Genomic DNA, 25,285 nt, shown 5'->3' on the forward strand with positions numbered 1-25,285 from the left:
TCAAGCAAATCAAGTGAAAACACTGCCTGAGGACAGGCCACCAGCGTAGGACTCCGACTTTCAATTTAGATTTAGGACTTCCTGAGTTTATCCAGGTAAGTGGTGTTGTGGTGAGGTGTAGCAGAGCTGAGCTGGCAGGTTCTTAACGGCCGTTTTGCTCTGCTGTGCTGAGGAGTTTCTATCGTCTACAGTAAGATCCTCTGGGGCTATGTTGCATCTGTTATTGCTGTTTTACACTGATATGTAGAGGGATGAATTGATTTGTCCTAGTGGTATGTCAGGAAATCATTTGCAGAGCAGGGTAGAGTCTGCTCCCTGTGTCACAGTTATCCACCCTGACAGTGCCATTGCTCTCCTTCACCTCAATCCTCAGCTGCTGGACACAAGGCTGAGACCCTGTGCATGACTTCCCCACGCCTCTCCCCTCCTAAAGGTGCACCAACAAACACTGAGTCTGTGGTTATTTTTCCTCCTGAAGTTCCCCCATTGCTACACATGCAGTTCTTGGCACAGCAAGGGCATCAGAAATGCTATTGTACAAGTGGTGAGAAGGACTTTTAACTTCTGTCTTTTAAGGGGTCTGGTTGTCGGGATCTTCTGCTGCCTCTGTCTTTGTTGGTTGTGTTGGTGGAGCAAAAATGTTGATAACAGTCAATGGGTGTTTCAGGGAGAGGAAACCTCACATTGAAGATCCAACAGAGTCAGAGGTGCAGCTCGTGTCCCCCTCTTAGATCTGAGGAAGGATCTGTGTGCCTGAAAGCTTCTTAACTATTTTGCATGTGCATCAATTGGTTTGATGAGAGATTTTACCCCTACCTACAGACTTTGCCTTGCTGAGGTCATCACGGCTTTAACAGCAAAAACTGCTGGACTGATTTCAGGAGTCTCCTGTAATTCCTGTTCTAGTTTTATCACAGTCCTGGGATTCACTCCATTGGTCTCTCCTGGTCTTCCTCAAACACATATGACTCAGACCCCAGGGTGTGGAGCTGGCAGACACAGGCTCGCTCCCAGCTCAGCCACAAACCTAATGTGCAAAGCCCAGAAGAAGTGTTACTGCTGGCTCTGCTGTTTCCCATCTGCTCATGACACAGCTGGGTGACAGCAAGTGGCACTCATGGGCTGTCACCAGATGATTTAAGGAGACTGTAAATGCTACCTTCAGAGCAGCAGTGCTCACATCGCATCTTCACAGATGTAGAGAGAAATCAGAATCCTCTGCTCTTTCTATGCTTCCTTTTTTCCTGCAGATGAAATTCAAGACTGTGTAGGATCATTTTTGGAGGGTTGATTTTTTCCTCGCAAAGTAAATAGCATTTTTCTCTCTGGCTAAAGTTACACAATAATTTTGTATAGTTGGTCTAGCCCTGAGGGTGTCCAGCAGTGATCGGCAGCAAACCCCCTCCCCACACACACTGCAACATCACACAATAAGACAGCCCCACTTTCCCAAGCTTTGGCTGTGTCAGAGGCAGGATACCACATTATTCAGAAATGGAAATTCTTACACAGCTAGTTTTCCCTAATTCTATGCACATTTTGTCTGTGCAGATTTCAAACTTTCCTGTGAATGGGAGCTGCTGAGAGCCAGAGGCAGCACAAAAGTTTCTTTGATAACGTTGCATTTTTACTGTTAGAGACTGGGCCAAGCTGCATTTGCTACAAGGAGGAGAGGAGAGCACAGGAGGAGGAGGGCATGATGAGAAACCTCTCCCCCAGGATGACAGTGACAGGAGAAGGTGACCAAGCGCTGTGGGGGAGCCACCACCTCTGACTGCAGCAGTAGATGCTGCTCCATCCCTTGATGGCTGGGAAAGGCAAAGCCAGCAGCCTCATGGATGCTCTGCTACATCCATCAGCCAGTTGCTCCAGGCAGCTGTCCGTGTTGCCTGTGCTAGAGGCAGGGCCGTTTTGCTGAGGGCTGAACCAGCAGCCTTGGCGGGGCACTGAGTGCCATGCTTCTGCAACCCTTTCCATGCAGGCTTGGGCAGAGCTGTCCTCTGCTGACAGCTTTGGTGAGCATCAAACAGGATGAGCAGGGAGTCCTGGATGTGCGGGTGATGTTTGGTCAGTCCCTTCCTCTCATACCTAAATGCCAGAGAAGATGGAGAAGCTCTGCAGTCTGAAAACAGCACAGCTGGATCTCCCTGTGCTGCCTGCCCCAGGGGCTGGTTGCAGAGGTTTAGCCTACAGCCTACAGAGGTTTAGCCCTTAGCCTACAGCCGAGCTAAGGGCTGGAAACGGCCTGTGCTGAAGGGGCAGAAACGCAGGGGGGAGCTGAGCCTGGTTCCCCGAAAGGGAGATCCCAGAGCTTCCCATCCAGGGCGAGGCACACTCCCTCTGACCGAGCCAGGGTGCCGGAGCGAGTCCCCTGTGCCTGCGAGCACGTCCCTGTTCCCTGGCAGGGAAAAGACACCCTGGGTTATTCTTAAGACCCTCCGAGGGATGTTTTCTTGATGACATAGTGCTGCAGTGACTTTGTTCTTCCCAAGGATTTGTCTCTAATTTATACCAGGATGAGTTTCTATAAACAGTCTCTATTGTCATACAAATATGACAACTGGACCCTCTCGATGTAAAGATTAGGATCAAAATCACCAAATGCTTCCGTGGCGGGTTACGGCGAGGTAAGTTTGGGGGTGCTTACATCTCGGTAAGCAGCAGCGGGATGAAAAGAAAAAAAGCACTTCGTAGTGCACTTTTGAAGCCAGCTTTGATGGATTGAGTGGGCTTAACCTGGACGAACTCAGGCGGTGAGGCACCTCTGCCCCACGGCGGGCGCGGGGCTCGGCTTTCACCCCCCACTTTTTTTTTTTTTTTTTTTTTAAATTGCAAACCCCAGGAAATCGGATGCAGACTTTTCTCCTCCACGTGAGCTTTATAAAACAGCCGCTCTCATTGTTTCAGTACGTCCAGCCCCGCTCCGCGGGCTCCCCGGGGCGGCGGGCACTCGCCTCCCGCCCGGCTGGCGCTGAAGCCGGGCTGCCGCGGGCCGCGGCGCGGAGCGCGGCGCGGCGGCAGCCCCCGGTGTCGGGTTAGACAAACACCCCGCGCCGTCGGTCAGCCCCGCCGCAGCTTTCCGGCCCCTCCCTCTGCCTCCCGGGGTCCCCTTGCCCTTTCCCCCGCGGAGCGGAGCAGCGCGGCGCGGAGCGGGGCGGTAAGTGCAGCGGCGGCGGAGCGGCCCGGGAGCGCGGGCGCGGAGCAGCCCCCGGCGCCCCGCTCCGCGGAGCCCGGCGGTAGGTCCCGGGACGCCCGCCGGCCCCGGTCCCGGGCGGAGCGGAGCCGGTTGCAGCCCCTCGGTGCAGGGGAGTCGATCCAGAGCGCTTTCCCTGCTACTGGGACAAATATGCAAGTGTTTCCTTACACTGCTTCTCTTCTCTTTCTCCTTTTCTTTTTTATTTTTTTACTGTTCTGAAAGTAGCAAATTTTAAAAGAAAAAAAAGTTGCTGTAGATGTTTCAGAGCTGTTGCTTTATTGAAAACAACTCCCTGGGTGGAGGCAAGAGCAGCCTGCGGTTTGGTGGGAGTGTTTGCAAATCAAATGTCATTTGGAGGTGGGGGGAAATCTGGCAAAATTGTTCCATAAATGCGTTCTCCGAGCTGTGCAGGCTTGCTCGCCTCATGTGAGCTTAATGAAAACCAATGGGAATTTTGAAAGGAAGAGGAGAAAATACACGGGATAACTGAGAGAAGTGCTTTCTGCCTGCTTTTGCTGGTGTGCTTGTGTTCTTGGAGTGAGTGGTGCTGGGTGTGAACACTTGCCTGCTGCCTCCCTGGCAGAGCAGAGCAGGGGGCTGGGTTGGGGAGATTTGGGGCACCAGGCTTGCAAGATTGGTGGAGAAATCCAGCCCCTGACAGCGGAATCGCTCATGGCATGTTCAGGGCTTGAGCAAGAGCCAGCCTGTCCTCTGCCCCCACGCCTCCCCTCACCTTATCTCTTCCTCTTGTCACTCAAAGGCTTGTGCTGGAGCCTGTCCGTCAGCCCAGAGCTGAGCCACCTGCAGGGAGCGAGGCCAGAGGAGGTAGGGTTGGGTGCATGGTCTGTACCACCCACAGGAAGGTCCTTTAAGCTTACTGGTGCCACACTGGCACTGAGACTTTTCTCTAAGCCTTCGGTACTGAAGGAAAAGATGTTATGATTGCTGAGTTATAGTAGTACTGAGTTTTGTTTCTTTGCACCCATATGCGATGAGTAGAGAGCTGGTGCTTGAGAGCATATCTGTCCCTATGATTTTCTAACAGACCATCAGCACCTGAATCCTCTCCTTTCCCACTCCTCATCATGGGCCATCTTTGTTTTAGGCCTCCTTGTGCTTTTGGTTGCAGAGGGAGGCTATGGGCACATCCCTTAAACATGGCTTTACTTATAACTTGGTTAGATTGTGATTTAACAACAAAAACTACAGCTTATGGTATATGGTTAATGAGTGTAAAATTATCTGAGAAAGATACAGCTGTCTAGACATAAAACACCCTTATTAGTGGAATGGATGAAACTAATATGGAAGATTTTCTCCTAATGGCAGAATGGGGCCTAGAGAAGCCAAAAAATGGTCTTTTAACTGCTTCTTTTCCCGAATGGAGTCAGCTGGACCTTCAAAATCACTTTGAAGACAGTTACACCAGCATTAATAGGGCTGGTGTTGGCATAAAAATATCCCAAAATCACACCCTTAATTGGCATTACTGCGTTGGCAAACCTTTTCAAGTGCTGCATTATCCTTCAACAGCCATACTATTTTAATTGTATCCATGTATTCTGTCTCACGGAAAAGGCTCTGAGCAGAATTTGTTGAATTCGGCGTGGTGGCTGGAGCTTTACCTTCTCCAGTAAACACAAGAAACCGATGGCAAAGCAGCTGAGACCTTCAGTCCTGGTAACACCTCAGTGATTCCACTTTTGTGGGACTGCTGATCCAGGCAAACTGCAGTAAGCTGCTTTGCAAGCTATACTGGGATAAATAATAGGTAAACACTAGCCTTGCAGTGTATTTAAGTAGTAGGAAAAATCTTTTTCTTTTAATTCAATTCAGTTTCTGTGATTGGAGAGATCCTTCACTCTTTTCCTTCTATCTGCCCTTTAACATGTTTTCAGTTGCATTAGGTGGTCATGTGGCATTATAGACTTCTAAATTTCTAAATTTATCTGATCTACTTGAAGCTGGAAGAAGCTGTTTTTATTCAGTTTTGTGCACTGAGTGGTAGGTAGCCTTTCAGGAGCAATGATGGGCAGCCAGTCCCACAGTGCTTGGTAGCATTAAAGGTGACATTCCAGTGCCATTGGCACCTTCTGTCCCGCTTAGGCATGCAGCATGGGAGAGCAACAACAACCCACATACCTGAGGGCTGGCTGGGTGAGCATAGCTGAGGATCCGTCGACCCACTGGAAAAGGCCCCTGAGCACACAGGAGTCTGCAAGGGAGTGTTCATGTGTGTAGCTTTACTCCTGCATATGCACAAGATGAAGCCCACCAGACATTCCAGCCTGGCTTTTGGCTCTCGTGGTAGATTGCTATAGAGCAGCAGTGCAGTGAGGAGATGGCATCTTCTCAACTGCTGTGTCTCTGGTTGGTATTCAGCCCTGTTATTCCACTTTTTGGAAATACTTTGTTTTGCTGGACAGTTCCTCAGCAACAGGAGGGACAGTGCTGGGGCATTTCCACGCTGCCAGAACTGTTCCAGCCCTGTGGATGTCCGTTCCTCTGGATTTGCAGGAGCAGAGCACAGTTACAGCCCATCTCCAGGTTGTGACCTGCATTCACTCCATGTTAAAAATTATGCTTTTTTGCCTTTTTTTTGCGTGTTGGAACCTCTAAGGGCTCCTGTGACTCTCATTGCTGTAGTGTCTGGTATCTGCTCTCAGTTCTCAAAGCCTGCATGGAAACCTGCAGGCTTCCATGCCTGTTGGGTATGGAGGGCACCTTAGCTGTCCTTCCTTGTCATCCTTGTGCCCTTAGATTTTGCATCCCGTGTAAACCAAACCAAGCCTACTGCCAACCATGCCTTTCACAGCTGCCTTCTTTCCTTTATTCCGGGAGATGACAAATGTTTACAATGTTGGTCTTCTCTTTCAAACTGTTCTTTGGGAATTTTTTCCATGCCTGGGAATTTCTTCCGCTAGTTTGTGGGTAAGAGGTGGGATTTAACTTCTGGCAAAACCAGAAGTGTCCCTTAAATTATCCAGAGATTTTTGTGGTCGCTGAAAGACTTAGACTGGGCACATGCTTTCCTGCAGCTGCCTTCTGGCTTTTCAGCATCATACCCTGAAGAAACCAGACTGCTGCTAGCTGGCCCACCACTGCTGGGAGCCGCTTGCTTCTTCCATGAGCCTTCGACCTTGGGGCAACCATGATCTCAGGTGGCCTCACACTGCCTCGGGAGGGGGCTGCGCCTGCTGGGAGCTCCCCTTCCTCCTCTGTCCCAGGGCTGACTGTACTGAGGTGTTTCTTTTCTAAGTTGTATGCAGATCCCTAGTGGCAGAAAGAACCTTGACTCTTAATTATTCTGCCTCTTATCTCCTCTTAGATGTACCAACAGCGTATGTGTTTAGAATAAGGCTCTGATACAGTGATATGGTCTCATGCATTCACTTTTGTTTAGCTTTTCCTCTCATTCTCTTGCATCAGAAATTTGGATTTCCTTCCAGCTCATTGGCATAATATTAACCTTTCTTTTTGCTGGAAGTGACGTTGCCTTTAATAACAGGGGTCTGGATTTAATATCCCAAGAGGTCCTTTTCTGATTCCATGTTCATATAGATTAGGAGCTAAAAGAAAGAGACTTCTTGAAAGGGGCTTTCCAGAAAGTGGTTTGTTTTCTCCTGCTTACGTTATTGTGGTCTTTTTGTAAGAAATCAAACTGTTGAAACAAATATATATCCTACTTAGATGTGAAGAAATTGCAGCTCACTTGTGGCCTGGATCAACTCCTTCTTCTGCTGAACATGATTAGAGCAAGACCAAACCCTTTGAGTTACCTTTTCATTCTTGTATGTTACAAACCTAATGTATTATTAATGAAAATTAAACTGTGCTAATGACATCTCCTGGTCTGCTTTAAGAAAGACATACTTTCCTGTCTGACTTGTTTGCTAATGAACTCTGTGGATTGAATCCAAAATCATGGAGAAGTTTAAGCACTGTCACTGATCCACGCATGCAACTCTCCCTGACTTCATTGTCCAGATGTGACCTCCAGGCTTCCTGCGTAGGGGTGGCTGTGGAAGTAAATGTTTGACCGGGAGATGTCACTGACATTTATTGCTCGGTGCACTAGAGCCTGTGGCTTTCATCAGTGTGGTCTCATTTTTATGAATGAAGGCAGGCAATGACTGCTGAGCTGTCCAAACCGGTGCCAGGAATCCGGTATTGTAGAGCCGTGGGTGGAGACGGGAGCATGAGAAGCGCTTCTGCGTTGGCGGTCCAACCATGGTACAGCTGCATGTCCAGCCCCAGGCGTGATGGACAGCCACGCTGCTTCTGCGGTCTGGAGGTGGTCTGGGCTTAGGAGACCCTAGAGAGAAAAAGTCATAAAGAAGTATGTCACACACTCCGTTTTGTGAAGCGAAGGTTTAAAAAGTGTCCCTTCTCGCAGACTCTTTCTTGCCTATTTTGGTAGGAATTTCTTCTTTTTTTTTTCTTCTTTTCTTATCCTGAGCATGAAACTTTTAGTTCAGTTCTCGTTTTTACTCTTGACTCTAGTCAGTGAACACACATTGGAGACAAAGAGCTCATTTTTTCCTGTATCCACAAAACTTTTTAGTAACTGCTAACCCCTTACACCTGTATATGTATAGTCAAAGAAGGATCTTAATGTGGTTGTCTAGACTTGTGATGGAGGGAGAGAGAGAAAGCAATTACTGAGGCATGGATACATGACTTTTTGGAAGTAGAAAATATAACCAGCAAAGATTATATCCCCAACAGAGCTGGCAGAAGGGGTCTTATGGGTGTTTTTAATCCACCTCACTGCAAAGTCAGCCAGGTTAGCTCAAACCACCTTTGTTTTTGACTTAAATTAGCTGAGTCTGCGCTAGTGCAGTGAATGTTCTCTCTGTCCCTCCTGCCAGACATGCGGTGGGGGACTACCAGCCAGCTGCTGGTCCTCAGCCAGCTCCTGCTATAGCCACATCCAGCAGAGACTGTCTCTGTGTCCCCCAGGCTTTACTTAAATGAGAGCTGAGCCATTTGTCCAGTATCAACTTAACGACATTTGTCAAACAGAATCATCTTAAGATGGGCCCCTTACACTCACATTCGTGCTGTCCTAAATCATTTCAGCTTGGCACCTATCCCCCAGTTCTTAGCTCAGGTTCCATTAACAGTTCTTTCCGGGAAATTTCACAGGTTACTGGTGCTCTGCAGCAGCCATCAGGAGTGGGACCAGCTGAACTCCTTAAGGGTGCCTGTGTGGTTCAGACTGAACAGCTATTTTACCCATGGTAGGACAGACCTGTTCTTTTACCTGAGAATTTGTGAACCATTTAGGATGATACTGGATATGCACACCTGGACAGAGATTGAAAGGATGCCTATGAGATTTGAATTCCCATTTAAATTAAAAGACAATTTGTTGTCTCTGTTTCTGTGATAATCCCATTTGAAGTGTTTTGTAGGAACAACTTCTAGGACATTTGCTTTTCTGTACTGTGCTCTGGGCTTTGGAGGCCAGGTTGCTTAAAAAAGAAGAAGAAGATGGAAGGCAGAAAAGTACTGTTTTGCTGGTGTTGTGAATCTTTAGATAAGAAAAAGACAAGAATACATTTGAAACTCTGAAGTGTTGCGTAGCCTGAAACCTTTTCACAGGAAAATGCTACTTTAAATATATGGCTGGAATGGAAAAAAAAAATCACTTCTGCAAATGATGATTTTTTTTTTTAAGAATTAAAACAAAGTGTTTAGAAATTATTAATTATTGTAATGTGAATGCTGTAAAGTTTCGTCTGTTCACAGTAGTATTTCAAATGATTTAAAGTTGTTTGCTTTTACCATGTCATTAAATGTCATGGATTTGTTCCAGATGTCCTCCACAAATGTATCACTCATGATGGATTTTGCATGGGAACAGGCTGCCAGATTTTAGTTTTGATACCAAAGCCCAATTTTGTTTTATTTTTAATACAGTTTTGCTTTGCAGAATGTATTATTGGCTTTTAATGGAGTTGGCAAAGAAGATGCTAGCAACTCTACTGGGCAGAGTTATTGGACCTGGCTTGCCCCTTCTGAAACCCCTTGAGGCTGAGCTCAAGGGTGGGCATCTGTGCAGGTATCTGACCCCTCTGACCACTACCAGACTTTTTCCCCTGCTATCAGCTGTACCTGGTCACTGCCTCCCATTGCTGTTACTGCCTCTTGGCAGGAGGTAGCAGTCTACCTATCTGCTGGCTCCATAGTTCGGGTGAGCACTTCCTAATTTGCTTTAGGCAAAATCAAGTGGATTATCTCAAACCACTAATTAGACTGTTGAAGATAATCCTGCTGACTTTTGGGTTTCTCTCTTTCCTTCCTGAAGTGAATTAGGGAGGACTATGAGAGGCTGCTTGACCACCCACATCTGAAGGGAGCTGAGCTGTTGCTGGGTGTAAGGACAGGCAGCTGGAGGTTTCCTTACCAGCACAGCTGCAGCCAAGAGTGGGGATAGTCACCATGGCCTCAGTAACAGCCCAATGAAGTCATTGTTGAAGGAGGATATCTTTCTTACTGAGCTGCTGAGGCTTGCCCAGTGGCTCTACCAGGTCTGTTGAGGCTTATTTTTTACTTATTCAATTTTCATAACCAAAACACTTATATTTGGTAACATGTCATGTTTTCCTATGCTAAACTAATCTGCCTCATGCATGGAGCTTTGTCATGTAATCAGTGTAACATACCATCTGATGATCTTGAAGGACTGGGTACGATTAATGTATAAAACTTGGACGGCCACTTGGAAAGGATATAATCATCTGATACTGTACAGAGCAGATTGATTTGGAGGCTTACCCCTCAGTTCCGAATTGGTAAATAGCGTAAATGGATCTGCTCAGTAAGAGGAACTGCAGTATGCTTTGAAACATTAGTTTGCCTTTAGAGCAAAACCAAAAAGCAATCTGCTTTCTGACATGCCATTTGGTTCCTGGCATGGCTCCTTGCATATCCAGAAGGATATGTCCTGTGGAAAGGGTTTGTAATAATTTGTGGGTTTTTCTAAAATGCAGGCATCAGTAGCAAGAGCGTATGATAAGCAACCTCTCTTCATTTTTATTAAGATTTTTGCATTCTTCTCAAAGTGTTGGCATAGTACACTATACCCTGGGATGTTGCAAGTGCCTAAATATTTAGGATGTGTAAAAGAAGAAGAACATGTAATAATGTCTCTTCAGTCTGGGCAAACAGGTTAACTTGAGTGCATCACTTTTATTCTTACATTTAAATAAAATGAACTAAGATGCTAGGAATCAAAAAGGAAAGTCACTGGTATATACTTATGTTTACTAAAATCTCTCCTTCTGTAAAGAGTGAAAAAATAAATTAGCACTTTATGATCTTTAACGATGAAGATGAAACATACCTCCAGACTAGACAGTTTCACATATTTAATTCTAATTCTTGGTTACATTTCTGTAGTTTGTGATTGCTTGTCTCTGAGGCTGGAAATCACAGTGCTGGGCACTGTGGTACTCTAACATGCAACTAAGGTTCCAGGTTCTGCCACAATTGTGATGTATCTTTGCACTGGAAAAAAACACTAAAATAGGTGGTGAAGTGTGTCCTGCAAGCCATGTGTGTCTTTTAAATAAAACAGTCTCCACTGGGTTTAAAATGAAATGTTTCCACTTCTTTTTAAACCTGCTTTTCTGAAACTCATTTAAAGAGACTAAATAACATCTGCCATCTGTAACATCCTTATGTTTGGGCCCTAGCCCTGAGAGCGCAAAGCACGTGACATTCATATCAGTCACTAGGACGGGGTACAGAGCTAGGTGTTTGCAGGTAAGCACTTGGGCAGGAGCAGAGCCCAGGATTTGTGTAATAATGCTAGTAACAACTTCTAGATGTTTTTCAGTGGCATTTTTTCCTGATGGGCAAATTAAGTAGGTCTCGTTTCCTCATTAAAAGAAAAGCTAAGTTAAAGAAGAAAAATGCTTTCTGCAAATCACATCCTATTTTCATCCTCATTCAATTAGCACAGATTTTAAGTTACAGCATGAATGTAGTCCATCTGACCTACCTCCCCTCCTTATTGACATTGATATTAGAACTATGGGAAAACTTAGACTGCTGGCAAAATGGGTGGAAAAATCAAATGTTTAATGTTTTGCTTGAACATTTTGTGGTTTCTCCTAAAATTCTTTGTCTGAAACAAAGGATGTTCTTTGTTCTTTTCTGGGGGATTTTTTTTTTTATTTGAAAAAATCTGCATTGTCACATGGATTGCAGAAGTTTCTGCAGAAATGGCATAAGTTCTCTACAAAATCTTTTTTTTAAACCTGAAAAAAAGGACACTTACAAACTGCAAAAAATTGCCTCTTTTGAGGGTGAAAATTTGTTTGTTGGCAGATTCTTACAAATGCATTCAGAATCAAAATGTTAGTGATTTGGAAAAATCTTGAAATAGAGTAATTTCACATGACTCCCTCTTGGAAGCTTCTAAGTTTTGCATTCTTTGCTCCAGTACAATTCCCACTGAAGAAATACTTCAAAAAAACAAGATTATGGATTCTTTTAAAAATGTCGTTCCTTGCTTTTTGGGTACTGTACTAAGTTGTGTTTATATATCTTAATCTTACCCTGATTTATATGATCAAAATTAAGCTTTCATGGATTTGTTTGGAGTCTGGAAAAGATATGAACTGAACTATAAGATAGACAGTCGCTGCCCTACTGAACTTGCGGGCTGTGGATGCCCAGGCTCTTCCAGCTGGATGTTGGGCTGCCATAGCAGTGTGCTGCCCTCTCTGGGGCAGAGAGGACAGAGTTACCTGTCCCCTGGCTGTGTGGGACTGCTAGTGCTCCCTGGCCCTCCTCGCTGTTTACAGGCCTGAGGAGCAGTAATGGGCGCAGGGGATGGGCTGGAGGGAACAGTCGGTTCGCTCTGCAGAGCTGCAGCTGGGAAGGGAGGTGTGTGCAGCCTGGGATGCAACAAAAAAGAGGAAAGCAGTGGGAGCAAGCAGTGAGGGGGGAGGTTGTGATGCACCTATGCGTGGCACACTCAGCACCCACGTGGTGGCCAGCACAGGGCCTCTGGGCTCTAAGGGATGGTCTGAAGTATAAAAAAAATGGTGGCTTTGGGATGATGTGGGTGAAAGGACCTTCTAGTCACGTATCTTCTGCCCTTTCAGCCAGACTGGCTTTTACTGTGATGCTAGCTTGCGCTGTTAAGTAGCTGCTAGTTGTCACTTGGAGAGTATTCCTTTGTTATTTCAGAATTACTGAGACAGTTAATTGGCTGTTCATTAACTGCCTTACAGAAAAATAAGATCATCATTTCAGCAAATTATAGCTTGTTCTACAGGCTAATGAAATTAAGAAGTGAAGAGCTGGCTTCCTGCAGTTATCTGTGACCTGCCCTAGCTGTGCAGCCCTCACCACCTGGCCCTGCCCTGGAGGATTTGAGGTGCACAGAAATCAGAGGGGTCACCAGCATGAATCAGGGATGGGGGAGCGTAAAGTCCCATGTTAATGGTGTGAGGACCATGGAGCACTGCCCAGGGCACAGTGGAGATGATGCCTGTGCCTGGCAGAGGTACAGGTAGTGGACATGAACGCAGCCAGCCAGCAAGAGAGACATCTGTTGGCTGTAATTCCTAACCTTTGAGATCACTTCACTTCCTTTTTGTTACTTTTTTGTAAGCAATCATCATTGTAACTGATCAAGATCAAATTTCTGAGCTCAATTCGTCATTGAAGAATGTATATTTTTCTCTGAAATAGTTCTATATAGTACATCATTTCGAGTTTTACCTTACACACATGCTGATTTCAAACATAACTGGTTTTAGTTAATTATGCAACAGGGAAGATACAACTAGCATCTTTGCTTTAGAATAAACTGATTTATCCAAAAGTCTAGAGTTTGAAGAAAGGGAAACTCTGCAGATGCATTATACAGTCATTAGAAATCCCACACAAGGTATTTGCAGGTGTTAACTCACAAGGCCAACAATTTAAAAAGCAAAAGCAAGTTCCCTACATGAAATTGCTTTGCCGCCTTCTGGCCAAGAGGTAAAGATCCCCCAAAGCTTTCCTATTTTCTGCCATCTTTGCATCTCAGATCCTTCCTTTTCCAAGATCCCTGACTGTTGCTCGCCTTTAATCTCTTAGGGGCCCTTTCTCAGCTGTTTAAAAGCAGCCATAGCTGCTCCCCCTATCTGCCTAGGGTTGGAAGAGACAGTAACAGAAACCTCCCATTTCTTTGCCAAGTAGGGCTCCTTCAGTGCCTCTGTAATTTGATTTAGCAGTGTTTGAGACATTGACAATGTTGACATTGGGATTAGGTGGAATTTGCTTTCAAGAAAGTTGGGGTAAAACACAACTATTGACGGTTTGCACTTTACCCTTTTCAAGACCTAAACATCCAGGAAAAGCCTACACCAGATCGATGATAGTTGTCAGTCACCTGGGTTTTGGTGTGTGGCGCTTAGGACCTGATGGTGTGGTTGGGGCTGGACAAGCAGGAGTGACAGGACTTGAGGACTACTCTACCCCTTCTACTCTGTGCCTTCTCTGGTGTATGCGTGTTTGGCAGCTTCATGACTGGTTTAACTCTTCCCTGTGCAGAATTTGGGAAGAAGAGGCATTTCCTTCTTCTCTGAAGTGTAGTCTTCTCATCAGTAAGCATGATGATTGCAAATACAAAACAGAAATAGGTTAATAACAATAGAAGAATATTAACAGAAGAATTAATAGAAGAAAGTTTAGAGGCACTTTTTTTGTAGTAGTAGTAGTAGAAAGCTATCTTCTGTTAACAGAACAAATTGAGATTGTTTCTCGCTTAGCTGATTGCAACACTGGAGAGGAATGGATGGGAGTCTTTCAGCCCAACGTCTTCATTGCTGAGGATCCCAGACCAGATGCCCAGGCTTCTCTGGGTCTCAAGGGGCCTCACTGGGCCTTATCAGAGCTATCTCTGTGGAGGGCCTTGGCATGGGCCACGGTGATGGCAATGGCCCCAGCACTGTGGTGGTGGCCCTGAGCAAGGAGACCTGGCTCCCTTTGGTGTGGGGGCCTATGGTACTCTCTGCACTGGGCACCCTGGGGAAAGGGAGACAAGGGCCTCAGCGGCCCAGTGAATCCTCTGTTCCAGGGTTTGGTAGGTGGCAACGAGCTGTTTAGCGGCCCCTTTTGGGTGGAGGAGGCAGCCCCAGTGCTGCCCTGGTTGTACCTAGGTCAGGCAGCTGCAGGCAGGGCTTTGAAATGCGAAGCAGCTTCCTTAGGCATTGCAGGGGTAAAAAGTGAATTAACCATATCATAGGCACACGGTACTTCCCTGCTCAGATTACACTACAAAATCTGGGCAGTTCCTAAGATAGAGCTGGAAAAGGGGATTTGGGAGTGCGAGCAGCACTTGGAGCAGAGCACAGCTGACATGGCTGGGAACAAAAGGTGATAGGAAAACTCACTGCATCTACATTGCTGCACATCCACAGGTCAGCAGAAATCTTTCCTAACTGGATGTTTGTTAAAAATTTTCTGGGAGAAGTGTAAAATAACTTTGTTTGAGTGCTGGCTTTGCTTTGTGCCTTGTGTTCTGCTAGTTGCAAAGATTGTATCTGGCTGTGTTTCTCTTTGATTTTGTACTTTGTTTTCCAGATTTACTTTCTAACTGTTCATCAGACCCTAAAGCTCTTGTTAAATATCTTCTGTTTGATAAAGTTTAAAGACTTAAGTAGACAGGGGCAGATTTGCTTTGTTTGTTAAGACTGCTAAAGCTGTGTCTACTCTGCTCGTGGACAAAGCTTTTTGCAGTGCAGATTTTTTTTTTGCAAAATACTCCATAAGCAACACATGTGTGGCTATTAGTCAGATCTTCATGGACTTCTTTTTATCTTCTCCTCAGAAGTGAGCTTCTTACAAAAACAGTTATTTTTAATGCTGCTTCTGGCCTTTTGACTGGGAATTCAGAGAGCGTTTTACCTCACATACTGAAGCAAAAATTAGGTTTGTTTTTGTTAAAGTAAGTCAAGAAGTAGCAATGATTCAGTGTGACAGGCTGAATGTGAGCCATATGAGCTGAGCTGCACAAGCATAAAGGATGATTGTGCTGCAAAATATCTCCAAGTAATTTAGATTTTGACACACTTACCACTTCTCAAGTTGCATTTCCCCCTCCCTGCCACTCCTGCCCTTCCCCCACCATCCAGGATCTGATGTGATGGAAAAATATATGCATTGTCTCTGGGAATAGTAATGGTTGGGCTAAAAGTGCTTTGCTTCTGTGAATTTTATTATAGCAATGTGAGAGCTTCACAAAGAGATTATACTAATTGTGTATGCTTACATACATAGTTTTAAGTAATGACTTTATGGGCTTAAATAGCTTAATTTTTAGATGATAATTCTTATCACTTAGAGCATATAATTTTCATCTACATGTCTGTTTCACTAAAAGATTTTGAAACACACCAGTATATAGTAGATTTCTGATTTAAGAAGTGTAACTTTTGCATTGAGACGCTGGAGCACAGCTCACACGCAGCTCCCGGCATGTCTGACAAGAGTTGCATGTTAGGGAGGACTGCTTGTCCCCAGGAAGCCCAGAGAACCGGGCAGAGTGCCACTTGAGTCCCACACTTGGGTGGAAGATTTTTATAGTGCCATTTTTTTCCAATTAAGCACTATTGATTTCTTTTGTGTGTGTTTTATTTTTTTGTTGTAGACTTTTTTTTAATCTGTGGTTTCTCTGTATGAATGGCAAATGAAGGCTGCTTTAATGTAGATTCAAATGATACATACTCATAGCAGGATTTTATGTCCAGCCTTTTTATTCATTAAACATCTGCATGTCTTAGCATTTGCATGTAGAAAGGAATAGCAAACGGCAGTTCATTTCTGGCTAGGGTTTCTTACCAATAAGTGAAATGGGGGGGGGGGGGGGAGAGCTGTGTGTGTATGTGTGTGTTAATGTAATATATTAGTGTAACATCTATAAAATAAGACATATTTTAATGGCTTTTAGACTGAAGATTGAATTCCATTCTCATAGGAAGTATATGATGCAGATACAACAGACAATACCAGAGTAAATGAGAACAGAATCTGTATTTTCCAGTGAATCTGTTCTAACCCATTGGCCCAGTCCAAGCCTCCCCCTGAAGTTATTAGAAAGGACCCTGCTGACACTGATGGAAGTGAGGATAAAGCCAGGCTCTAGATTGTGATGCACCTTTGCTGTTTAATGTTGCATGTGAAGTTTTTAAAGAAGCAAACCAAAAATAATACATTGGCTACTATTTTTAAGGCAAAATCACAGCAAAATGTCTGTCATCAGGTTCCAAACGATTTCTTGCTTCACTTTAACAATGAGCTATCCATTATATGGTCTTAATTTATGGAATTTTAAACAGTTTCTGGCATTACTGTGCCCCTGCAGGAAGAACAGATGGTACTTTTGAATGAGTTTTGCTATGGGATAAAATGTTCCAGGTCTTCAACAGATCATATCCATCTGTAAGAAAGGAATAGCATTTGTGTAAAATAAATAGGGTAGAGTCAAACAACTTGAAATCCTCTAGTGAAGGAAAAACAGTGCCTCTAGGCTGAGGTGGTAGTACACATTGGAAGGTAACATGGAAAGCTATCACTTAACATTATTTTAAAGGTGAACATTTATTTTGGTTAAACATCCCAAATGGGAAATCTTATATATCAGGACTTGGAAGGCAGTGGTCAGTATATAACATGGTCAATATATACTGACAGTAGTTTGTGTGTAATGAGAATGTTACATTTATAATCAGATAGATTGCCTATGTCTTCATCTTGTCTCCATGCAATAAAGTTCTGTCTTATTTGATTTGTAAAGCTTTGGCTCTTCGAGAATAGTGTGGAAGCAATGAAGATGCAGATCCTGACAGTCTTTATCATGTTGGTGTATAAGGTAGCTAGCCCTACAGAACTGAGCAGAACTTCTTCATCGTGATGCACATGTGGCACCCTTCATAAAAGTCAGTCTTGCAAGTCAAACAGAGGATTGGCAGAAGTGTGAGAAGTTGCACCACTTCTTTCTCCATTCTTCTAAATGACCAGGAACTGCTAGGATGATGGAATCCATAATTTTTCAGAGCTCTGCTGTAATTCTTCCAGTTGGCCTTCTGGGGAATGATTGCTTTCTCCTCATTGGCCTCTGTACTTCTGGTCCACATGTGATGAATGAATATCCCCTTCAGTTTATCTGGCTTTCTTACAATTCTAGAAATTTTATTCATATTCCCTGTAGACTTCTCCTTTGCAAATTGAAAAATCACAGGCTTTTCAGCTTTATCTACCTGAAAATAAGGTAATTAATCATGTAAGCTTCCCGTATGGTGCATAAATACAAGCTCACGTCTAGGGGAAAATCCGTCCATCCTAAAACAAAGTATCAGTGATATTAATTGCCCTCTGAAGTTTTACCCACCTCCCCACTGACTGTAGAGGAAGCTTCATCAGTGGGGTAATTTCTAGAAAACGGAAGTTAAACTGAACCTGTAATTTTTAGAGAATTTATATTCATGGTTCCCTTTGTTCTGTTCTTGTTCTTTGTGCTTTGAATAACTAAGATCACTGTATCAGAAACTTGCTTTTAGAAGTCATTCTGCAAAGTTGTAGTACCTTTATATTATTGGAAATCTGGTGAAAATCTTCCCTCTCCCAGCTGCCAAAATCAGTCAGCTGGGGGTGAATGTCTGACTGGGCTGCCAAAGTGTTTAAAATCATCCTGGGGTGAGGCAAGGTCGTGCCAGAGGAAGACTGTCTGCAGGTGCCTCTCTGCCAAATGGCTGCATATTAGCCTGGCCTCAGGGGCTGCATTCGTGGAAACACTAATGGAGGAATTTGAGAGTAGACTGGAAAGCAGGAATACCTCTCCTTTCACTATGAAGGATATGTTGTGGTCCTAATCATTTGGGTTTATTTTCCTTGGTGTTTTATTTTTTTTATTATTATTATTTTTTAAATACCAAACGTCCTGTGATTTTGGGAGACTTTATTTTTTGCATATTAGTGACTTTGTAATCTTAATTTTTCTTGCCAGTTATGTGCTGGACTGTGCATAATGAGCATGAAGGGAGGGAGCAATAGCTCATTCTTCTTCCGTTATATTAATGATTTCTTTCCCGTTGCATAAATCATCTTTACAGTTGTAGGATTTCTTCAGCTGGAAAATAAAATAGCTTCCTTCCCTTCCAGGAGAGAATTGACCAAAACATATATTTGTATTTTAATGTACCAAGACGAAACAAATTGTGCTCACTAGTCAATACCACCTTCTTGGAGTATTGTTCATTGTAATTAAAATCAGACTCAATTTAATGTTTCATTAGTGTGTTCAACAAAAACAAGATGTTGTGAAAGGAGAAGAAGTATTCTTGTTTAAATTACATGCACCTCTATAAGGTAAGATGATACAAAATATATTTAATCAGCATTTTATGTTAGTGGGAGTACCTGCATGTACGTAATTTAATGCAAAAATAGCGCGCTCATCAGTTGACTGCTCTGGATTCTCTCTCCAGCATCGGAGGAATACCTGGGCGTGGCTGACATGAAAAGCAAAGTTTACATCAGTGTTTTCATTTCCCCAAAATTTTATAGGAGAATATGGGGCTAGCTTACTTTTCAGTATACTTGAAAGGAGCTGCCTTTTTGTTATAAATGTTGGAGAAGTCCAGTTGGTTTCTTCAGTGATGAGACCTGTTCTCTTCGGGGCAGCAGTTAAAGTAAAATTTCCATTTTGTTAGATATCTTAAAAAACATAGTATGTTCCCCATTACACCAAAGCCAAATTTTGTGGTATCAGTGTTTCTGGATTGCTGAGATTTCTAATTTTGAATGTTCTGCCTTTAGTTGCAAGTTATCATGGTTTTACTTGTATTTGTTGATTATCAATAACTTAAAATATTCAGGAGTATGGGTTGCATATTTACACAGCAGACCATACTAGCTTCCTGTGGTAGTAAAAAATGTAATGAATAACTTACAAAGTAAACAAGACTTGCTCTTCTAATATCATTCTGGTTTGTAGGGTAAATATGGTACAGAACCACAAATCATTATGAACACAAGAACTACATACATGCATCTGAGGGCAGAAGTCGTCCAAATGTGTTTAGACATATCTGTTGTGATCACTGAGTATGTTAGTTTGAGATTCTGTACAGTATAGAGAAAAAAACAGTGCTCCTATCTCCAGGCAATTATCTTCCAAATTAGGGTTACACCTTGGACAATTTGGATCTGGTCCAAAGCTACTGAAAACCATGGAAGCAGATCAGGATCTGTGGTTCCACATGTGCAGCAGACAAAAGCGTTGTGCGTTACTTTCACCTTCCTTAGAGTGCAAAAATGTGGCAGGGGAGTACAAGGAATGTGTATTTATATGTTTCTATATCTGTTTATGTTGAAACCTTTCAGCAATAATTAATACTAGATCTTTTGCTTTTATGAGTTTCAAAGTACCAGTCAGTGCTTTCATTTTATGATGGCTTCGAAATAGTTTTAAATCTGTTTCAGGTTGGTTATAAATAAATTTGCTGCCCAGAAGAGAACAGGTCTCATCACGGAGAAAGTCTGGTTCGTTTCTTCAAACATCTAGTACAGTGCCTCCTCTGAAACACTTCTCTGGATTTTAATCTTCAGTAAATGAGGTAGCATGACTGGCCTTGGCATCTCTTGAAGGATAAATAGGGCTCAAAGCACTATCCATCCAGATCCTCTCTGGCAGAGTACTGAATCCATCTGTCTGTAGGAGCTAGACATCTTCCTGGTCAGCATGAAGTTTAGTTCATATAATTGCGTGCTACAGCAGATAAAATAAAAGGTCCCAGGCAGTGTGTGTGCTGGGTACATGGGACCCTGATCTGCTTGTCCCGTCTCCTCAAGGACTGGCTGGCTGCCGAGGAGCAAAACCTTCCTTAGCCTCATACCCAGCCAGTGAAGTGGAGGATAGTTTACTTTGCAAAAATGGGAGTCGCACAGCAACTCTCAACTTCTCTTACACAACTCTTGACAGTCTTTGAGGATCAGTGAAGAATAAACACAGGGTAGAAGATGGGAGGTATTGCAAGGGTAACTTCTATTAGTTACATCTGGCATTATTGTTGTCTCTGAATGATAGGCTCTGAGATGAAATGGCAGAGCAGGCATCTTTTTACATTTTGGTATCCAACAAACCAAATTAATTCCATTATCTTTTATGGGAAGTTTGTGCAGGAACAGTTTTGATTGATGGATTACATCTGCGGCTGCTGACTGATTAGCAGCATGATAGATGCAGCTTCATTTACAAGGATTTGCTTTCATTCATGAGGAAAAATTGAAGGTTTCTTTCCAGCACATTTTTTTGCATTAAAACTTTCCAAAGTGCTCAACAAATGGTAGGCTTTGATTTCCATTTGTTTAATGCCTGTGGTAATTAACATTTCTGTGAGAACATTTTAACCAAATGTTCTAGTTTTTCCTCCATTAAAATAATATTTTTTTGCTTTAGCTAAAGAATTTAATTGGTATATATAATAACCCTGATAGGGGATTTTTTTTGTCACCATATGAGAGGAAACTGTTCCTGAGGAATAATCATTGTTGCTTTTTCTGGACTTCATTAATTTCTAATTGGCAATATGCCTCATGGTACATCCAGTCCACTTACTATAGATATGCTCTGTCTGCAGTCCATTGTCTCATGGCGTGGGTGGAGAGAGGGCACGTATGTGAGTGCTGAAATAAATCAGAGTTCCTTTTCTTCATACCAAAGAATATCTGGGCAGATACTCAACCAGATTAATTAGCTGAACATTTTTCAATGCAAAATTAGAAGGCTGGATCCTTAACCCAGCCTGTCTTTGTGGAGTTGATTTCTAAACCCTATCTCCTCCTTCATGGCTTGTAGAAAACCATAGGATTGGGAAATCAAGAAATGGGGCTGAGTGGTGGCAGAGCAAAGGAGATGACTATTTAGTGATATTGGTACCAGTTCTGTTGGGAGATTCATCCACACTTGTATTTTTTACACCTTCATTTCATCCTATATCCATGGTTCTTGTGTGCAGGTTCAGCACCAGACTGGCAGTAGCAGTCCTATACAACCTGTCCTGTAGTGAAGCTTGAAGATTTTGGTTCAATGCTACGCTTACTCCAGATAAGCTTTATAGGTAGAAGTAGTGGTCAGGACAGTTGTTTCTTCTTGCACTGCTTATTCTTGTCCCTTCCTTCTAACAGGAAGACTCTCTGTTCAGATTAGAGCACAGCAAACTCTCAGGATCACTGTCAAGGGCAGAACTAGCAAATCTGGGATGATTCCAGCAGTTATAATGTGCTCAGGGCTACACAGAGGGCTGAAAATTTTGTAAATGAAAATTCTGAGAACACTTACTGTAATGAAGAAAATGCAATCCCAGTGACTCAAGACAGAGATATTTCCTTGAAATGTGAGGTGGAGCTATGGTGTGCTTGTGATGGTTAAATTTGAGCTAGCATTTTATCTACCAGATACAATAAGCTATGGAGTCTTCCTTGTCCAGTTTTTCCCCGCAAACCTTATCCAGAGGAGTAGGGCAGAGAATGCCTTCTCAGTATGGAACAATGACAGATGTGGCCTTGTGTGCTGTCTCTAAGCGTTACTTATTTAAGAGCCAGAGAACAGGGAGGACAGTGGGTGTGCAGAGGTTCACCTACTGTCGTGCGAGTCTCAGCTAGGTGCGTTCTGCAGCTGGGAGAGCAGAAGATGTATTTTCTCAGCTGCGGAGCAGAGTACAGCTAATGAAAGGAGTTGGTTTGTTGCTACAGTTGGTTACTGAGAGCACGTTTACTCTCTTGAGGGACAGATCTGGATCCTGTTGAGTCATAAAGGAAAAGAGTTTGATCTTGGGTCCTTCTGTGGATTTCGCTCGATTGTGAAAAATCATTGTGCCTTTTGAGGGGAACATGTCAAGACTCACAGCCTACTCCTAGGGAAATCCTGACTGCAGACAGCAACTGTATGTGTTGTGGCTCAAAAGAGGTATGTTGTCAGAGCTCTGTATAAAAGTTGCGGAAAAACTGTGAATGAAATTAGTAAGATACTATGAAATGTTCACTGTACGATACGTGTTATTTTCACCTCATCAGCAGATAGAATTTCACTATTAATCATGACAATGACAAGGCCAGGACTCATTTACTGAAAAATTATTTACTACAAACTTACTGTATTGACATTTTGTTCTGACACTCATTTGGAATTAATTAGCAGACTGAAGCAAACCTCTCTGAGTTACTCTGGAGAGTGTCAAATCAAATTCTTCAATTCTGAGGTTGAAGTGCAGGCGATGGAGGAACCGCCGTTCCTCTGGCTGGTGAACAGTTTTGCCTCACAGGTAGACTGTGGAACACTGTGTTGTGGTTCCCTTCAGTCTTCCCTCAATGAAAACAGTTGATAATTATTTCCAAATTGGTACAGGGCAGGAAAGGCCACTTGCTAAGCTGTCAGTTAAATAGTACGCTTTCTTTTGCCTAATTCGTGTTTTAGGGTGGGGGAATTTTAATTTTCAACTGTTCCAAAAGGGCTACCTAAAATAGGTAGATAGTACCCAGGTGTGCTTCTCTTTAATGCCCACATGCTCCAAACAACGTGTTTCCCAACAAAAGCAGATCTGTATTACTGACTGTCACTGCTTAGGGCAGTGGGGTTCAAAGGTCTGGCAGGACTTGTGCATAATACAAGACTGGATTAAGGAAACAAACAAACCCAAAGCTTGAATCTGTGGCTTACAGAAAGTTCTAAGTAGCATCGTAGTCATTTCATTGAGGATAGAAGAACTAGGGAGAGGGGATCGCAGAGGGAGTGGAAAGGGGCATGCTCAGATTTTGCATACTACTGTCCTTGAGGCTGCAGCTGTTTTTTTCCTTGATGAGAGTCAGCAGCAGCCCTGCAAATATGTGAGCTCTGTGAAACACGGGGAAGGGGCAGAGGACTAGAGTATCCTGGAGGAAGATTAGGGAAAGAAAGGAGGAGAGAGAGAAATGTAATTCAGGACCTTGAAAGAATGCTTTTGGAGGAGCATGGTTATGAGACCATATAGGGGTATGTTCTACTTGAGTTACTTATGGTTTCTCACAAAAAAAGTATCTAAATAATGGGGAGCACTGTGGAAACTAGGGATTTGTTTCTTCCTGAGACAGAAGGGAGGAGTGCGGCTCTTTTTTTCTCAAGCAAATGAGAAAAAATTCTTTCCTTCAGTCATCAGAGCCGCTACCAGTATTTACAGTGTTTGTCTAAGCCCAGAGCGTTGAACCAGTCCTGGTGATGGCACCTGGGGCAGGGCCATCACTGGAGCTGTGCTGCCCACATCTCCTGGGGCTGTCTCTACATGTGTGCGGCTGCTCGAGGTGCTGTGGAGCTGAGGGACACGCTCTGCCTGCCTGCTGCCAAAAGAACTCTGTCTGTGCAAATTAGTTCATAACTTATGAGCTTTGACAAGTTTTTGTTGGCTGTGCCTTGGGAAACGTTTTTGAATGGCTGTTGCTGAGTCTGCTTTAATCTTTTCCCAGATTTTTTTGGCTGTCGTGGAAATAGCTGGATTATTTAATTGTGTTTTTCAGGTACATATATAGTCACCTGAAACTCAGTGATGTAAAAAAAAAAGTGTATCAATAACAAACACATTTATTTTCACTAAAAAGAGTTAGGCTCCTTCTGCAACAGAGCTGTGTGACCCTGGCCCAGCTGCAAGTACATGCTGAGCCTCCAGTGCATGAGCGCTGCATCGTCCTGAAGGAAATTGAATCTTAGCTGGTTTGACAGAGACTCCGTGGCAGTGTGCTTGGCATGTTTCAGGTGCTCTAGTCCCCTGATCATGCACAGCCCCTTTGCTGAGCTCTCCATTGCCAGCGTGTCAGAGCTGGGACGAGGACCAGCCACGTGCACTGGGCGGGACAGTGTTTCTGTTCGCCTCTTTTCCCCCATGTGAGTCGTTTCTCTCTTGCTCCTCTGCAGCTGCCATCCTCCCACTGAGTCACTTTGGATCTGCTGCAGTGGCGACTCCCAGTGACACGGAATTTCACTCTTCAGAGAGCCAAGTACCTGCCCTGTTATTTTGGGCAGGTCTGGGGTGAGGGGGAGCACTGACCCAATAGACCCAAGCCGTGATTCTCCCCTCCTCAACTCTGCCCTGCTATTCACTTGGAAAAAGACTGCCTTCACTCTCCAGGACTTCAAAAATGGCTTCAAAAGCTGCACATTCTGGAAGAATACGTCCCAGAGCTGCCTGGTCACTGTTGCTAATGCTTGGCTACTTCAGCTGAAATACCTTGGGTGATGCTTTTCCATTACTGCAGCGTGTCAGGTTCCTGTTTGGATTTGAGCGTGGGGAATGTCCTGGAAAGCGCTGAGAGCATCTCTGCCCAGGGGCGCTTCTGCTGGGAAGGGAGGTCTTATCGGAGCCGCTTTTGGGAAACTGCGTGAGTGTTGATCCCGTGCTGCTTGCTCCTTGTTTGTCCCACTCTTGAGTTCTCTGTTGAATTAAGTAATGATCCTCCAGACTCCCAAATGTCCATTTTTTAAGCTTTTCCATGAAAAGGGGGTTAACAGTAACTGATATCTTATTGAAAATAAAGCTGAGGAAAACTGCCTGCAAAAGCTATGACTTCTGAAAACAGGCTGATTTTGCCAAGAACTGGAGTGTTGACAACACTGAAGTGACTAAGCATCTTGTGCTTTACTTTTGATAAGAAAAAGCAGCTCATTGAATTTGGACTTACACTGGGGTTTATCCTACCCCTCCTCTCTTTCTCCCCAACCCAGATGCCCCAAAGGAGAAGGCTGCCTTCAGCTGATCTCAAATTTCATTAATTAGCAGGCAGAAATGACGGGCTCTGTGCACTGTATATTTCATAAGAGCAGTAAAGGAAACCCTTATTCACTTTTCATTCATCTGTCTGGTGAATAGCACTTTAGTTACCTCTGCTAGCGAGATGGGCTGGGAGCAGCCAGCAGCAATCCCTTCCAGCGCTTGATGAGATCACAAGTTTCCGGATTGAGAGGGTGTGAAAGGAAGAGCTAATCCACTGGCTGGCACAGCCAAATCAGGAGTTACTGGGCTTAGGGTTTTTTTCTGTTTTTCATACAAGAAAGAT

At 43.8% G+C, this 25,285-nt stretch overlaps 1 protein-coding gene across 6 annotated transcripts in view; it reads left to right on the top strand.

Annotated features, from left to right (window-relative positions):
* Window positions 1-2,609: 2,609 nt before the first annotated feature.
* FBLN2 (fibulin 2) overlaps window positions 2,610-25,285 on the top strand; it is a 108,852-nt gene continuing 86,176 nt past the window's right edge. Inside the window, exons 1-2 of one of the 6 annotated variants that reach the window (XM_087744727.1) lie at window positions 2,954-3,157; window positions 8,345-8,439. The gene's annotated coding sequence lies outside the window, so the exon portion shown is untranslated. Of the gene's footprint in view, window positions 2,628-2,953; window positions 3,158-8,344; window positions 8,440-9,247; window positions 9,264-14,519; window positions 14,626-24,591; window positions 24,611-25,285 lie in introns of those variants that run through there. The other 5 variants (XM_087744728.1, XM_087744726.1, XM_087744730.1 and 2 more) reach the window with 5 other exon arrangements.

Source organism: Nipponia nippon, unplaced genomic scaffold, assembly GCF_047370975.1.
Source record: "Nipponia nippon isolate SJK-2023a ecotype South Korea unplaced genomic scaffold, ASM4737097v1 scaffold_9, whole genome shotgun sequence".
NCBI classification, from domain to species: Eukaryota; Metazoa; Chordata; class Aves; order Pelecaniformes; family Threskiornithidae; genus Nipponia; species Nipponia nippon.